At 37.4% G+C, this 18,199-nt stretch overlaps 1 non-coding gene across 1 annotated transcript; it reads left to right on the top strand.

Annotated features, from left to right (window-relative positions):
• The first annotated feature begins 419 nt into the window (after positions 1–419).
• LOC112804952 (small nucleolar RNA R71) lies at positions 420–523 on the top strand. The gene has a single exon (XR_003203568.1). It is a non-coding gene; the product is annotated as a small nucleolar RNA R71 (small nucleolar RNA).
• Positions 524–18,199: the final 17,676 nt, after the last annotated feature.

Here is an 18,199-nt window from a genome sequence, read left to right as displayed (position 1 = left end):
AAGGATTATAGGTGTTTCCATAGGATTCTCCCATGTAATTCACCTCTTCTATTGCGGGATTCTCAGGGTCATAAGCTTCTCCTTCAGAGGAGGCTTCTTTAGCACTGCCGGATGCAGCTTGCAATCCAGTCAGATTCTGAGAAATCATATTGACTTGCTGAGTCAATATTTTATTCTGAGCCAATATGGCATTCAGAGTATCAATCTCAAGAACTCCTTTCTTCTGAGTCGTCCCATTATTCACAGGATTTCTTTCAGAAGTGTACATGAACTGGTTATTTGCAACCATTTTAATGAGTTCTTGGGCTTCTGTAGGCATTTTCAGGTGAAGAGATCCACCAGCAGAATGGTCCAGTGATATATTGGATAACTCAGACAGACCATCATAGAATATACATATGATGCTCCATTCTGGAAACATGTTAGAAGGACACATTTTGGTTAATTTCTTGTATCTTTCCCAAGCTTCATAGAGGGATTCACCTTCTTTTTGTTTGAAGGTTTGGACATCCACTCTGAGCTTACTCATCTTTTGAGGTGGAAAGAATTTGGTCAAGAAAGCATTGACCAGCTTGTCCCAAGAGTTCAGACTTTCTCTAGGTTGTGAGTCCAACCATATTCTAGCTCTGTCTCTTACAGCAAAGGGGAAAAGTATAAGTTTGTAGACCTCAGGATCAACCCCATTGGTCTTAATAGTATCACAGATCTGCAAGAATTCAGATAAGAACTGATGAGGATTTTCTGATGGAAGTCCATGAAACTTGCAGTTCTGCTGCATTAGAGAAACTAATTGAGGCTTAAGCTCAAAGTTGTTTGCTCCAATGGTAGGAATTGAGATGCTTCTTCTATAGAATTTGGAAGTTGGTGCAGCATAGTCACCAAGCATCTTCCTTGCATTGTTGGCATTGTTGTTATTTTTGTCTGCCATGTCTTCTTTTTCAAAAATTTCTGTCAGGTCCTCTCCAGAGAGTTGTGCTTTAGCTTCTCTTAGCTTCCTCTTCAGAGTCCTTTCAGGTTCAGGATCAGCTTCAACAAGAATGCCTTTATCTTTGTTCCTACTCATATGAAATAGAAGAAAACAAAGAAAGTATGGAATTCTCTATGTCACAGTATAGAGATTTCTTGATGTGTTAGAGGAAAAGAAGAATAGAAGGATGAGGAAGAGAGAGGAATTCGAACTTATAGAGAGGGAGGAGGTTCGAATTATTAAAGGAGGATAAGTGTTAGTGATTAAATAGAAAGAGATGGGAGAGAGGAGAAATTCGAATATTGAATAAAAGAAAAGGAAAAATATTTTTGTTTTTATTTTAAAAATTAGTTAGTATTCGAAAATTAAGAAAGGAATAAAACAAAATTAGAGTTTAAAACAATTAGTTAATTAAAAAGATTTTTGAAAAAGTGGTTAGTGGTTTTCAAAAATTAGAGAGAGAGAAAAGTAGTTAGGTGGTTTTAAAAAAGATAAGAAAGAGTAAGTTTTGAAAAGATAAGAAGTTAGAAAAAGATTTTGAAATTAAAATTTGAAGAAGATATGATTTGAAAAAGATTTGATTGAAAAAGATATGTTTGAAACGATATGATTGAAAAAGGTTTGATTTTTAAAATTAAAATTGATGACTTGACTAACAAGAAACTAAAAGATATGATTCTAGAATTTAAAGATTGAACCTTTCTTAACAAAAAAGTAACAAACTTAAAATTTTTGAATCAAAACATTAATTGTTAGCAAGGATTTTTGAAAATTTTAAAAGAAAAATGAAAAAGATTTGATTTTAAAAAAGATATGATTGATAAGAGAGGATATGAAAAAGATAAAATTTTGAAAAATTAGTTTCAAAACTTGAAAAATTGAAAAAGATTTGAATTGAAAACAAAATTACCTCCTTGGTGTTATCCTGGCATTAAACGCCCAGAATGGTATCCATTCTGGCGTTTAACGCCCACTTGGCTACCTCCTTGGGCGTTAAACGCCCAGCTAGGTACCCTGGTTGGCGTTTAAACGCCAGAAATCCTTCTTTACTGGGCGTTTTGAACGCCCAGCTTTTTCTCTGTGATTCCTCTGCTGTATGTTCTGAATCTTCAATTCTCTGTATTATTGACTTGAAAAGACATAATTTTGAATTTTTTTGAATTTTTAATGATGAGAGAGAAAAACAACAGAATGAAAGTAAACATGAAAAAACTAAGATCAAAACAAGGAATGCATGCAAGAACACTTTGAATGTCAAGATGAATATCAAGAACACTATGAAGATCATGATGAACATCAAGAACATATTTTTGAAAATTTTTAAGAAAAGAAAGACATGCAAGACACCAAACTTAGAAATTTTCATGCTAGAAACACTAACAAATTGAAACTGCACAGGAGAAACAACAAAAGACACAAAACCAGAGAATTTAAAGATCAGACAAAGAAAATCATCAAGAACAACTTAAAGATCAATGAAGAACACAAGAACACACTTTCAAAAAAAATGAAAGAAGAATAAAGACATGCGATTGACACCAAACTTAAAAATTGACAATAGACTCAAACAAGAAACATACAATTTTTTTGTTTTTATGATTTTATTAATTTTTTTTGTAATTTTTTTGAAAACTTTTTGAAAAGAAAATAAAGGTTGAAACAAGAAGAAAATTATCTAATCTGAGCAACAAGATGAATCATCAGTTGTCCAAACTCGAACAATCTCCGGCAACGGCGCCAAAAACTTGGTGCACAGAATTATGATACACTTTTCACAACTCCGCACAACTAACCAGCAAGTGCACTGGGTCACCCAAGTAAAGGAGCACAAGAAATAAAGGAGACAACCAGCGAACAGCGACGTGCACGCATGGCTGACGCGTGCGCGCAATTTGGACAAAATCACAGCGACGCATACGCGTGCTTGACGCGTACGCGTGGATTGGAGTTTGTGCAAACGACGCGAGTGCGTGCCTGACGTGCACGCGTGGAGAGGAAAATTGTCAAACGACGCATACGCGTGACCGACGCGTACGCGTGACATGCGCGATCTGTAGAAAATTCAGGAAATGCTGGGGACAATTTTGGGCCACGTTTTGACCCAGTTTTTGGCCCAAAAACACAGAATAAAGCCAGTGAACATGCAGAGACTCAATGGGGACTGAACATTCATTCAAATTCATAATTTTAGGATTAGATGTAGTTTCAAGAGAGAGAGAGAGGCTCTCTCCTCTCTCTTAGGTTTTAGGATTTTAGGATTAGCTTTTCTTATTTAGTTTTCTCTTCTACTTTTAATTCTTCTAGTACTTTAGTTTATTTACTTTCCCTTGTTGATTACTTTATGTTGCTAGTTGGTTTATGAATTCTCATGTTTAATTTGATTTTCTATTTATTGCAATTTGAGGTATTTCATATTTATGATTTTTATTTAGCTTTCTATATTCTTGGCTTTGGTTGAGTAATTAGAGACTCTTGAGTTATCAAACTCTTTTGTTGATTGATAATTGGAAGTTGCTAATTGACTTGAATTCCACTAACTCTAGTCTTTCTTTGGGAATTAACTAGGACTTGAGGATTCATATTGATTTATCCACTTGACTTACCTTCATAGTTAGAGGCTGAGTAAGTGGGAGCAATGAGCAATTCTCATCACAATTGATAAGGATAACTAGGATAGGACTTCTAATTTTCATAACTTGCCAAGAGTTTTCTTAATATTAATTTATTTTTCTTATCATTTAAATTACTTGTTCCTTATTTCAAAAACCCAAAATAAAATATATCTTTTTCCATAACCAATAATAAATCATACTTCCTTGCAATTCCTCGAGAAGACGACCCGAGGTTTAAATACTTCGGTTATTTATTTTTATTGGGTTTGGTTAAGTGACAAACAAAACTTTTGCACGAAAGAGATTCCTTGTCAATTTAGAAGCTATCCTTGCAACGAGGATTTATTTTGTGAAAATTCTAGACCGCGCAGGAATCCAGTTCGTCAAAATGGCGCCGTTGCCGGGGAATTGCAAACGTGTGCCTTATTATTGGTTATTGTAAATATTTTCTTTTTTATTAATTTTTGTTTTTATTTTCTCTCACTAATATAAACTCTCATCCCTTTAGCTATGAGTCTGGTTATAATTATGTTGCAGGAATAGGAGATTACAATGAGAACATGCATCAAGGTTGGGACAATCAAAGATGGGAGGAACCACAAGGATTTGATCAACCCTCATGGTAACAACCACCTCAAATGGACTATCAACAACCATTCTGTGATGCATATCAAGGCAATGGCTATGGTGAGCACTCTTTTGATTATCAACAACCACCACCATATGCCCATGAACCCCCTCCTCAACATGACTTTGGACCACCATACTCACAAGCCCCTTTCCACCATTCACCTCCATATGACCCTAACCCGTATCCACCATACCAACCACCTTATGAGCCAAATGAACCATACATAGAACCACCCCCATTCCCACACAATTACTCTCATGAACCACCAACTCAATATACACCATCTCCTTATCATTATCAAGATGAACTACCTTCCTACCATGAACCCTTTCTCCCAACAAATGAACCCTCCTATCCACCCCAAACCTCCATGGAGAAAGCACTTACCGATCTAAACTCTGCTATACAAGCTCTCATCGCCCAAATTGGACCACCGAATACCTTCAACAATCAACCCTCAAGCTATAGTACACTTCCTTTTCAATCACAGAATAATCTTTCCATCCCATCACCACCATCCATGGAAGAGCACCCACATCCATCAATCCAAGAGCAACATGATCCCAATGATGCTATTGATATGGAACAAGAGAGAATGGATCATCTTCGCGAATCCATACTTTATAAGGAGCTAGAGGAGGCACTAAAGGTGAAGGTAGAAGAGACCTTTACAGATGAAGGAGTAGTTGAAGGGAGTTGTCATAGAAAAGAAATCATCAAAGAGGAGTACGATTTTATACTTAAACAACTGGACAAAGCAGTAATTATTGAAAAGGAAAAAGTGGTTGCAGACTTAGGAGATGCTGAACCTCCATGGAAAAGTCAAGACATAGAGCCTCCTTCCAAGATGGTTGCATTTGATGTTGAGGAAGGTGTACAACCTCCAAGGCATATCATGGTTGAAGACTTGCAAGAGATTAGTCAAGAGATGGAGATTCAAGAAGACGAAACACAACCTCTCATGCCTTTGGTAAGCAATGAAGAAGAGATTGAATTAGAAGAAAGCTACCAAGAGGAAGATGTTGAAATTGAAGAAGCTTACAAGGAGGTGGAAGTTGTCAAAGAAGAGCATAAGGGAGTGGAGATTGCAAGATCATTAGAAACACCTCTCCCAAAGCCATTACCGTCCAACACAACGTTCAAGTGGGTAAAATTCTTATCCTTAACCATGACTTTCCCACTTGAATATGGGCTTCTAGAGACGGATGGTCAACTTAGAGCTCTTTGTGGCATTAAGAGCAAGAGGAAGATGGTTAGTGGTTGGAGTTATCAATCAAGGTTCAACATGGTTGTGTGCTCAAAGTTTAAACGCAAAGGTTGGTGTAGAGCTCGATTGAATGGGTCTAGGATGTTGTTTGGCCACTTTAGTGAGAATTCAGACTGCTTGCCACCCGGATGGAACAATGATGATCAAGGCAAAGACTGGTGCAAAAGTAAGGTTTGAGACCCCAGAATTCAGTCTAGCAATCTATACTTTTGGGGTCTTGTCACTTGCTTCCACTTGCTTGAAGGCGTTATGCACCTAATCTGGGACCCCGGAGGTTACTGGAAGTACAAACATTGGTGGAGATTCCTGGATGAGTTCAAGCACAAGCCACCATAACAAGGGACTCACCAAATGTCCAACCTAAGGACTTTAACTAAAAGTGCTAGGTGGGAGACAACCCACCATGGTATATTCTTTCCTTTTTATTCTTAGTTTTATTCTATTTTATTTTCATTTTTATTAGTGGTCATTCATAAATTTTGCATAAGCATCTGCATTCTGCATTTTTGCATTAAAAAAAAACATGCACGCGACGCATCCGCGTCACAAGTGCATTAGGAAGAAAAGAAACGTGAATAGAAAGTCACGCGAAAGCGTGGCTAGAGGCGTGCCTCAGGCACAAATACGCCCACGCGACCGCGTCGCTGACGCGTTCGCGTCGTTTGCGAAATAGCCTCCCCATGCGTTCGTGTCAACCACGCGAACGTGTGGTCCTGTAAAATTGACGTAAATGGGTGCATGGCAGAGAGTTATGATGGAGTAGGGTTGGACTCGTGCTAGAAGCACAAGCCCTACCACGCGAACGCATGCCTCACGCGTCCGCATCGTTTTCAAAAATGGCCATTCACGCGATTGCGTCACCCACGCGAACGCGTCACCCAGATTTCTGGCAAAATGAGTCTGAAACAGAGAGTTGTGCGAACGCGAGGCTGCACTCGCGCCAATCGCACAAATCAGGCCACGCTATCGCGTGACCCACGCGTTCGCGTCACCTGACCTTATCGCACACCACGCGACCATGTCGCCTACACCGCACAACTTATCCAGATCAACGCCAATTATCTTATCTTTTCTTTTCTAATCCTAATTTCTTCTATCTTCTCTTCTTTCTTCTTTCTTTCTTAATTTATCTCTTTAACTTCTCATCCCTCTTCACTTCAATTCTATTTTACTTAATTTATTTGCATATTCATTCATTGCATTTTAATTTTGTGCATATTTTTCTTTTCTTTTCTAAATTTATTATTTTTCCATTGGTGTTACTTGTTCATATTCAACTGTTGCATCTTTTCTGGTATTATTTTGGTACTCAGTGACTTGTTTTACACGGTTGGGTAATATTATTTAAGTAAATACTAATCTTTTATGATACTTGTATTAGTTTTGCATTGACATGAATTTATATTATCTTTCATTAACCACACTCCTCCCCTTTGTTGCAAATTTTACACCACTGGTATGCCATGTGCTTCTATTGTTTTCTCACTTGCATGTTGTAGCTACCATGTAATTGAGACCCTCGTTATTTGGCATTAACCCACCCAGACTTTATTTATTTTCTTATCTCTATTTCTGGGTTACTTTTCTTCTTTTCCTCTTCTTTCAGGATGGCCACCGAGGAAGGGAAAGGAGAAGCTTCTATATGTGGTAACAAACAAGTCCATCTACACAATCTTTGGAGAAAAGTATCAGTTGTAGCAGCCCGTCCACTTGCACATCTCAGCATGCACCGAGGACGGTGCAATTTTTAAGTGTGGGGAGGTCGATGCCAACTTCCATGGGTTAGTTACTTCATATTTTAACACCAATTTTAATTTTCTTTGTTAAATTAGTTGTTGCATTTGTATGTTTGTTACATTGTGTGCATATTTTACCAACTACTTGGTTGAAGTAATATTTTCTTTTTCAATAAAATTTTTATAGCATTTCACTAATTTGAATTAAACTTTTTGAAAAACTTGTTTGAAGAAATTTTATTTTGGAATATGGTTTTAGAGCTCGAACACACAAAACCAGTGAGATTTTGAGCCTACTTGATTGGTTGCATTTTATCAACCAATATTTTATTTTTTTGATGTGTGTTTTTCTCTCTATAATTGTGATCTTTGTCTAGCTTAATTCTATATTTCCATTATTTGATGTATGCATGCACTTATATGATTGAGGCCTTATTTCACTAAGCTTACATACCCATATGGCCTTACCTTTCATTATCCTTTACAAATCAATTTGATCCTATTTTACCCCATTTGTTATTTATTTTAGCACATCATTAACTCTAAGCGAAAGATAATAATGTCCTTAATTTGAATCCTTAGTTAGCTTAGACTAGTGAAAGTGTTCATGATTTAAGTGTGGGAAAATTGGGATTGAAAACATTTGGTTTGAGAATTGGGTGTTGTGTATTCTTGTGAAAATGTGCAAAACAATAATTAAGCATATATTCTTGCATTCAATATCTTAATCCTATGCATTGAGAAAAACAAAAGAAAAGAAAAATAAAAAGAAAAAAAGGGAGAGAAAAAGAGCAAATAATAAAAGGGGACAAAATGCCCCAAGTTAAGTAATAATATCAATGCATATGAGTGGTACTCAAATTTGGATGCATGAATATGTGGAAAACATGGTTAATGAATAGTTAGGTTTTGTATTGTAATTACATGGATTGTCTTAAGTTAGGTGGAAAAGTTTAAGTTAATTAAGGATTCGGATTTTAGTCCACTTGGCCAAATACAATCCTATCTTGACCCTAACCCCATTACAACCCTTAAAAGACCTCTTGATTTGTGTGTTTTGTGTATTAAATTTTTGTTGATTGTTAGATGAAAATCAAGCCTTAGAAAGCAAGGTTAGTAGAGAATTGAGAGATCGAACCTTAAACACCTGAGCGATTAGAGTGCATACACTTCTAGTGAGGGTTCGATGCTCGATTCCTTATTCCCTGCTTTCATGAGCTATTTTCTTCTTGCAAGTTATTTGTACTTTATTTTGTAATTTGAATTAGTGAAATCCAGTTCATATTTGTTCTTGAAAGATTTATTTACTTTTTCACCAAGTAGGTAGAATCATTTTAGCATATAGTTGCATTCACATTCATAGGTTGCATTGCATGAGTCTTGCTTTTTTCCTACTCATTTATTTTATCTCCATAAGCTAAGCATGAGAACATGCTAATGTTTAAGTGTGGGGAGGTTGATAAACCACTATTTTATGGTTTATATTGTGTTTAATCGAGTGGTTTTTATCAAATTCTTGCCCACTTATTCATATGATTTGCATGATTTTATAATTCCTTCCTAGTTTAGCTATATGGTTGAAAACTTGCTTCCTAGAGATCTTTTAATTACGTATTTTAATTCTCCTTTATACCATTCGATGCCGTGATCCGTGTGTTAAGTGTTTCAGGCTTCATAGGGCAGGAATGGCTTAGAGAATGGAGAGGAAGCTTTCAAAAAGGGAAAGGAGCACAAGAAATAAAGGAGACAACCAGCGAACAGCGACGTGCACGCATGGCTGACGCGTGCACGCAATTTGGACAAAATCACAGCGACGCATACGCGTGCTTGACGCGTACGCGTGGATTGGAGTTTGTGCAAACGACGCGTGCCTGACGTGCACGCGTGGAGAGGAAAATTGTCAAACGACGCATACGCGTGACCGACGCGTACGCGTGACATGCGCGATCTGTAGAAAATTCAGGAAATGCTGGGGACAATTTTGGGCCGCGTTTTGACCCAGTTTTTGGCCCAGAAACACAGAATAAAGCCAGTGAACATGCAGAGACTCAATGGAGACTGAACATTCATTCAAATTCATAATTTTAGGATTAGATGTAGTTTCAAGAGAGAGAGAGAGAGGCTCTCTCCTCTCTCTTAGGTTTTAGGATTTTAGGATTAGCTTTTCTTATTTAGTTTTCTCTTCTACTTTTAATTCTTCTAGTACTTTAGTTTATTTACTTTCCCTTGTTGATTACTTTATGTTGCTAGTTGGTTTATGAATTCTCATGTTTAATTTGATTTTCTATTTATTGCAATTTGAGGTATTTCATATTTATGATTTTTATTTAGCTTTCTATATTCTTGGCTTTGGTTGAGTAATTAGAGACTCTTGAGTTATCAAACTCTTTTGTTGATTGATAATTGGAAGTTGCTAATTGACTTGAATTCCACTAACTCTAGTCTTTCTTTGGGAATTGACTAGGACTTGAGGATTCATATTGATTTATCCACTTGACTTAGGGACGGATTCAAGGGGGGCAAGTAGTGGCCTTGGCCCCCCCAACAAATTTTAAAAGCTCATATACTATTATAATAGATATCTTGTATAGAATAAAATTTAATAATATAGTGATAGTAAAAAGAGTTATTATTCTTGTTAATGAGCTATAGTTTAAATGGCATAGTCTCTTCATACTCTATTAAGAGCTCGTAGGTTCGAGTTTCTTTATTTTTGGTAAAAAAAAAAGAGTTATTATTCTTTATGTAATAGGGTTTAAATTTTTCTACATATATATATATATATATATATATATATATATATATATATATATTATTTGTATTTTTTATTTAATTCGGATTTTTTTTACATTTTTTTCTTAACACATTTATAATCATATAAAATTACTTTAATATTATTATAATAATATTATTTTTTTCTAATTTTATTTAGTTTTTTTATTCTTTTTTAATTAATTTTTACCCTATTATTATATAAAAACACTTTAATATATTTTAAATTCACGTAACAAAATTGTTAGTGTAATTAACTTATATTATTTTATGTTATATTTCTTAATGATATAAAACATAAAAATATAACTTATTGTCACATAAATATTTAATATAGTAAATTAATTAACAAAATATTTAAAAATATATAATTTTATATTTTAATTTATTAGATATAAAACTATAAAAAATTATGAAAAAATTATAAAAACTGAGATAATTTTTTTATTTGACAAGTATTTATTAATTTTTTAAATTAAAAAATTAATTATGGTTATATCTATTATTAAATATATAGCTTTATATTTGATTATATAATATTTTAATTTTCGGCCCCTCCACTCTTAGATTTCTGGATCTGTCTCTGACTTGACTTACCTTCATAGTTAGAGGCTGAGTAAGTGGGAGCAATGAGCAATTCTCATCACAATTGATAAGGATAACTAGGATAGGACTTCTAATTTTCATACCTTGCCAAGAGTTTTCTTAATTATTAATTTATTTTTCTTGTCATTTAAATTACTTGTTCCTTATTTCAAACACCCAAAATAAAATATATCTTTTTCCATAACCAATAATAAATCATACTTCCCTGCAATTTCTTGAGAAGACGACCCGAGATTTGAATACTTCGGTTGTTTATTTTTATTGGATTTGCTTAAGTGACAAACAAAACTCTTGTACAAAAGGATTCTCTGTTGGTTTAGAAGTTATACTTACAATGAGAACTTATTTTTAAATTTCTTTACCGATAGAAAACCCGTTCGTCACGTGCTCATAAGTGAGAATGGTGATGAGTGTCACTTGATCATCACATTCATCATGTTGAAGTGCGAATTAATATCTTAGAACAAGAATAAGCTTGAATTGAATAGAAAACAGTAGTAATTACATTAATTCATGAAGAACAGCAGAGCTCCACACCTTACTCTATGAGGTGTAGAAACTCCACCGTTGAAAATACATAAGTGATGAAGGTCCAGGCATGACCGAATAACCAGCCCCCTAAACATGATCAAGAGATCAACAGTGATACAAAGATTGTCTCAAAAATGATCTAAAGATCTCCCGATGAAAATACAATAGTAAAAGGTCCTATTTATAATGACTAGTAACCTATGGTTTACAGAGATAAGTAAATGATGCAGAAATCCACTTTCGGGGCCCACTTGGTGTGTGCTTGGGCTGAGCATTAATGCTTTCACGTGCAAAGGATTTTCTTGGAGTTAAACGCCAGCTCTGGTGCCAGTTTGGGCGTTTAACTCCAGCTTTTATGCAAGTTCTCGCGTTTAACGCCAGAAAAGGGTAGAAAGTTGGCGTTAAGATGCCAGTTTGCGTTATCAAAACTCGGTAAAAGTATGAACTATTATATATTTTTGGAAAGCCCATGATGTCTACTTTCCAACGCAATTGAGAGTGCACCAATTAGGCTTTTGTAGCTCCAGAAAATCTATTTCGAGTGCAAGGAGGTCAGAATCCAACAGCATCTTCAGTCCTTTTTCAGCCTCTGAATAAGATTTTTGCTCAGGTCCCTCAATTTCAGCCAGAAAATATCTGAAATCACAGAAAAATACACAAACTCATAGTAAAGTCCAGAAATGTGACTTTTGCATAAAAACTAATAATTATATACTAAAAAGTAACTAAAATATTTTAAAAACTACTTAAAAACAATGCCAAAAAGCGTATAAATTATCCGCTCATCAGTTAACTAAGTGAAAATAACAACCTCTTGAAGCTACATTTGAGAAATTTCAACAAGGATAGAACTTCCAATTAATCTACCCCTGGTCAAGGCTTTTTATTTGATTATATAAATTCTCAATCATTTATCTTTCTGTTCTTCAACTCTTAAAAATCCTTGGAAAACCTCTGATCAATAAAATAGCACTCTTTTGTCAACTCGTTGGGAGACGACCTGGGATTCATAGTCCCAGTATTTTATTTATAAATTTTGTGACAACTCTTTTAAATTGATATGCGGTATCTTCATTGGTTAAGAGATATACTTGCAACGCTGTTTTCTTTATAAACTCTTAATCGGTGATTTTCCGCACGTCAATTTTTGGCTGGGTGGGAAACAACCCACCATGGTATGATCGTTCCTCTCTTCTTAGTTTCTATTTTTAATGACTCTTCTCATTATTTTAGCATATAGTATGCATTTGTATCTGCATAAAAAAATGGCAGAAAGTTGTGTGGGAGCGGTGCAGAAAGTGTGCCAATCGCACAAGCATCATCACGCGTACGCGTACTCCACGCGTACGCGTCACTTGGGATTTTGGCACTTCACGCGTACGCGTCAATGACGCGCACGCGTGACCCAGCAAAATTGACGTAAAAGGTGTATTGGCCGAAAGTTGGGCTGGCTTGGTGCTGGCACTGTGCCCGAGGCACTAATTGTATCACGCGTATGCGTTGTGGACGCGTGCGCGTCACTTTCACAATAAGCACTCCCACGCGTGCACGTGCCTAATGCGCACGCGTCATATGACATTTTGGCACACATCCCAAAATGAACAAAGGGTTGTGCAAGTGACACGTTGCCCTCGCGCTAGTAGCACAAACACGGTCACACGTACGCGTGACCGACACTTACGCGTCACCTCCCTCTCTGCGCATTCCACGCGTACGCGTGGACCATGCGTCCGCGTCATTCGTGCAACACTACCAGATCACTGCGCCGCCACTTTTCTTATCTTTTCTTTTCCAATCCTAATTTCTTTCTTCTTTCTTCTCCATTCTTCTTCTTCTTCTTCTTCTTCTTCTTCTTCTTCTTCTTCTTCTTCTTCTTCTCTTAGTTTCTATTTTTAATGACTCTTCTCATTATTTTTGCATATAGTATGCATTTGTATCTGCATAAAAAAATGGCAGAAAGTTGCGTGGGAGCAGTGCAGAAAGTGTGCCAATCGCACAAGCATCATCACGCGTACGCGTACTCCACGCGTACGCGTCACTTGGGATTTTGGCACTTCACGCGTACGCGTCAATGACGCGCACGCGTGACCCAGCAAAATTGACGTAAAAGGTGTATTGGCCGAAAGTTGGGCTGGCTTGGTGCTGGCACTGTGCCCGAGGCACTAATTGTATCACGCGTATGCGTTGTGGACGTGTGCGCGTCACTTTCACAATAAGCACTCCCACGCGTGCACGTGCCTAATGCGCACGCGTCATATGACATTTTGGCACACATCCCAAAATGAACAAAGGGTTGTGCAAGTGACACGTTGCCCTCGCGCTAGTAGCACAAACACGGTCACACGTACGCGTGACCGACACTTACGCGTCACCTCCCTCTCTGCGCATTCCACGCGTACGCGTGGACCATGCGTCCGCGTCATTCGTGCAACACTACCAGATCACTGCGCCGCCACTTTTCTTATCTTTTCTTTTCCAATCCTAATTTCTTTCTTCTTTCTTCTCCATTCTTCTTCTTCTTCTTCTTCTTCTTCTTCTTCTTCTTCTTCTTCTTCTTCTTCTTCTTCTTCTTCTTCTTCTTCTTCTTCTTCTTCTTCTTCTTCTTCTTCTTCTTCTTCTTCTTCTTCTCTCTTCCCTCATATTTTCTCAATCTCACATCCTCCATCATCTCTCTTTATCATTTTCTTCTCAAGGTTATCTCTTTCTATTTTCTTTTTTCTTACTTTTTATCTATTTTTGCTTTATTTTACTTGGTGTTAGAAATCTAATTGGGTGATTATTTTCTTCTTTAATTGCTTGTGATTATTTTTATGCAGTTGTTTGACAATCAGTATTAATTATTTTTTGGATTCTTGTATGTTCCAATTTAATTCTTTCCCTATCATGTAAAACATGCATACCAAGTGTTTGTGAAATAGCCCATATGGCATTGTGCATTCTTACAAATTCTAGTCTTCCACTATAATGCCTGTTTTTCACAAAATCCTTATCATGTTTTATTAATTTAATATAATTGTCAATACAAATGTGATTGTTAATTTGTTACAAGTGATAATACTTTTTTCGCAATTAATGCTTGATCTATGCTACTCATGCCTTTGCCGGCATGCCAATAAACATCTTGCATTTAATTGCCTTCATCTTTCTTGCTATATTTCCATTGATGTCCTAATTACATGAAGTCGCTACCATGTGTTAACGACATCCTTCTTTACCTTGGCAAGATCATCACTTGTACGGTCTTTTTCCTTGCTCTAACCCTTGGACTTACATGTACCTTTCTTTTTCTCTTTCAGGATGGCCACCAAGAAGGGAAAAGAGAAAGCCACTACCAAACCACCAGCAAGAAGAGGAACAAAAAGAGCACTGGCGGAAGAATCTCCCTCAACATTAGTCAAGCCTTAAACAAAGTGGGTCAAGAGGATCATTAAGGTCGTAGAAATCGAGAAAGCCTTTCCAGCAAGGGACACTGCGCGGTTTACTAACCGCTACTGTGAGCAGATGTTTCCCATTCTGGGTGTGAGGAACTATAACAATGAGCACCTTCTTATCTTCCCGACCAACGTTGTTGATTTGGTGGAGCCTCGCATTGACAGAAGACAATGGGGTTTCTTACAGAGACAGCCGCGGCAGGTCAGTCTTTCATGGGTAGTTGAATTCTACTCCAATTTTCACATGCCAACCCTGCAGTCTGTCTATGTCCGTCAGAAGCAGGTCCCCATATCTGAGGGGGCCATTCAGCGAGTTTTAGATCTTTCTCCTGCTCCAGAAGGATTGGACGCATATCAAGAAGTCTCTTTCAAGCGCCAGAGATTCCAATTTGACTGGGAAGACGTTCTCAAAATTATAGCACTACCTGGCAACAAATGGATCTACGGGTACCACAGATCCCGGCCTAAGAGCATATTGGCTTCCGCACTTACATTGGAGGCTCGAGTGTGGGCACAGATTATGTCCCATATGTCTTTCCGAACACCCACGAATCCTCCTTCACTACGGACATGGCTGTTCTCATCTGGTGTATCCTTACAGACCAGCCTCTCAACTTACCAAGACATATTCGGCAAGCCATGGGACACGTATAGATTGCGGGTAACCTTCCCTTTTCCGCCTTGGTTTTGGATCTAGTCTCAGCAGCCGGAGTCTCCTACAGAGCTGGGGACACCAAGGCCATGATTCCTCGGATCGATCAGTATGTCCCAAACGGGAAATACATCAGACCCCCAGCAGTCACCGCCAGCCGAACTGAAGAACCGGCCAGAGATATCCCTTCTCCTTCCACATCACAAGCACCTTCAACAAATCAGCTGCTTCTTCAGATACTTCATAGGTTGGACCGGCAAGACCGGCAGATGGAACGCATAGAGTGCTGTAACAAGCGTCGATTCACATACCTCAAGCAGCTGATTGTTGGGAACCACCCACCTGCAGAAGACCCAGACGCTACGGACTCCACTTCAACTACCAGCACGGGGAGTGATAAACCACTATTTTATGATTTATCTTGTGCTCAATTGAGTGATTTTTATCAACTCTTTACCCACTTATTCATATGATTTGCATGTTTTACACTTTCCTTCCTGATTCTGTGCTATGATTGAAAACATGCTTCTTTGGTCTTAATTTTGCAATGTTTAATCCTCTCTTATTACCATTCGATACCTTGATATGTGTGTTAAGTGATTTCAGAGATTAGGGAGCCCTGCCAACCCTAATTATGGAGACGCTGTTACCAGACCCCCTTTGTTCCTGACTGATGGCACCGAGGACGGTGCCAAGCTTTAAGTGTGGGGAGGTCGATCAGTACTTGACTTTTGGAGGTAACTTTTCTTTCTCTTAGCACCAGTAGATAAAATTTTCTTTTTGTTTAGATAGAATAGATTGCATAGTAATAAAGTAGTTGCATGTATACTCTGCTTGGTTGAAAAATAATAAGCCCTTTTCAAAGAACCTATTTTTGAAAAATTTCACTAATTCAGACCAAATTCCTATGTTAAACTTGTTTGAAGACTGCAATTTAGAATATGGTTTAGAGCTTAGAACACACAATCCAGTAAGATCTTGAGCCTAATTGTATGGTTACATTATTTAACCACTATTTTTATTCTTATGTGTTTTCTCTCCTCTATGATTGCAATTTATGGTTTGTTCCATTCTATATGTCCAATGTTTAATGTATGCATGCATATGTATGATTGAGGCCATCATTTGTTATTAGCTCACTATCCTAAATGGCCTACCATTCTAATTACCTTTGTTTACCACTTTGAGCCTATATATCCCCTTTGTTCTTTATATTACCACATCACTAGCCTTAAGTGGAAAAACAAGTAATTACCCCAGTTGAATCTTTGGTTAGCTTAAGATAGAGAGTGCGTGCCAATTAAGTGTGGGAAACTATGGGGACTTGGGTTAATAAGGATGTGTATTGCTTAATTAATAAATATTAAAAGTCTGAATGCTACTCATGTGAAATTATGAAAACCAAGTGCATTGATGTTATAATGCTCCCTCTCAAAAAAAATAAAAAAATAAAAATATATATATTTTATGTCTCAGTTTAATTTTAGGGGAATGGAAGCACCCCAATGATAAGTCTAATAAAAAAAGATCAATGCATATGAGGTGAAACAAAAGAACATTTAAATGCATGAGTAGGTACAACATACAAAGTGAGATTATGGGTATTTAGGCATGATTTTAGAAGCATAGGGAGTGTGTGTGTGTGTGTTAGGTGAGAACTTAGGATAATCAAGGATTCAATTTTCAGCTCACTTGGCCATACATGTAACCTCACCCTTACCTAAGCCCCATTACAACCTTAAGAAAGACCTCATGATGTTTGCATGTGTGCATTAGATATTTGTTGATTGGTTAGATGAAGAACAAGGTTCTAGAATGCATGAATGGAGGAGACTAGAGTGGATTACCCTATACACCTGAGTGACTAGAGTGCATATACGCTCCTAGTGAGGGTTCAAGCTTGACTCTATGTTTTCGGTTTTCATGAGCTATCTGATGAGCGGATAATTTGTACGGTTTTTGGCATTGTTTTTAGTATGTTTTTAGTATGATCTAGTTAGTTTTTAGTATATTTTTATTAGTTTTTAGTTAAAATTCACTTTTCTGGACTTTACTATGAGTTTGTGTGTTTTTCTGTGATTTCAGGTATTTTCTGGCTGAAATTGAGGGACCTGAGCAAAAATCTGATTCAGAGACTAAAAAGGACTGCAGATGCTGTTGGATTCTGACCTCCCTGCACTCGAAGTGAATTTTCTGGAGCTACAGAAGCCCAATTGGCGCGCTCTCAACGGCATTGGAAAGTAGACATGCTGGGCTTTCCAGAAATATATGATAGTCCATACTTTGCCCAAGATTTGATGGCCCAAACCGGCGTTCAAAGTTACCTTCAGAATTCCCAGCGTTAAACGCCGGAACTGGCACAAGAATTGGAGTTAAACGCCCAAACTGGCACCAAAGCTGGCGTTTAACTCCAAGAGCAGTCTCTACACGAAAATACTTCATTGCTCAGCCCAAGCACACACCAAGTGGGCCCAGAAGTGGATTTTTATGTCATTTACTCATCTCTGTAAACCCTAGGCTACTAGTTCTCTATATATAGGACCTTTTACTATTGTATTTTCATCTTTGGATCATTTTAAGAGCTTTTGATCATGTTTTTATGATTGAACCCTCTTTGGGAGGCTGGCCATTCGGCCATACCTAGACCTTGTTCTTATGTATTTTCAACGGTGGAGTTTCTACACACCATAGATTAAGGTGTGGAGCTCTGCTGTACCTCGAGTATTAATGCAATTACTATTGTTCTTCTATTTAATTCCGCTTGTTCTTCTTCTAAGATATCACTTGTTCTTCAACTTGATGAATGTGATGATCCGTGACACTCATCATCATTCTCACCTATGAACGTGTGACTGACAACCACCTCCGTTCTACCTTAGATTGGGTGAATATCTCTTAGATTCCTGATACACGATGCATGGTTGATCGCCTGACAACCGAGCGCTCGCCTGACAACCGAGCCAGCCATTCCGTGAGATCAGAGTCTTCGTGGTA

The sequence above is a fragment of the Arachis hypogaea genome, chromosome 5 (assembly GCF_003086295.3).
Source record: "Arachis hypogaea cultivar Tifrunner chromosome 5, arahy.Tifrunner.gnm2.J5K5, whole genome shotgun sequence".
NCBI lineage: Eukaryota > Viridiplantae > Streptophyta > Magnoliopsida > Fabales > Fabaceae > Arachis > Arachis hypogaea.
This window is presented reverse-complemented; position numbering and strand designations above follow the sequence as displayed.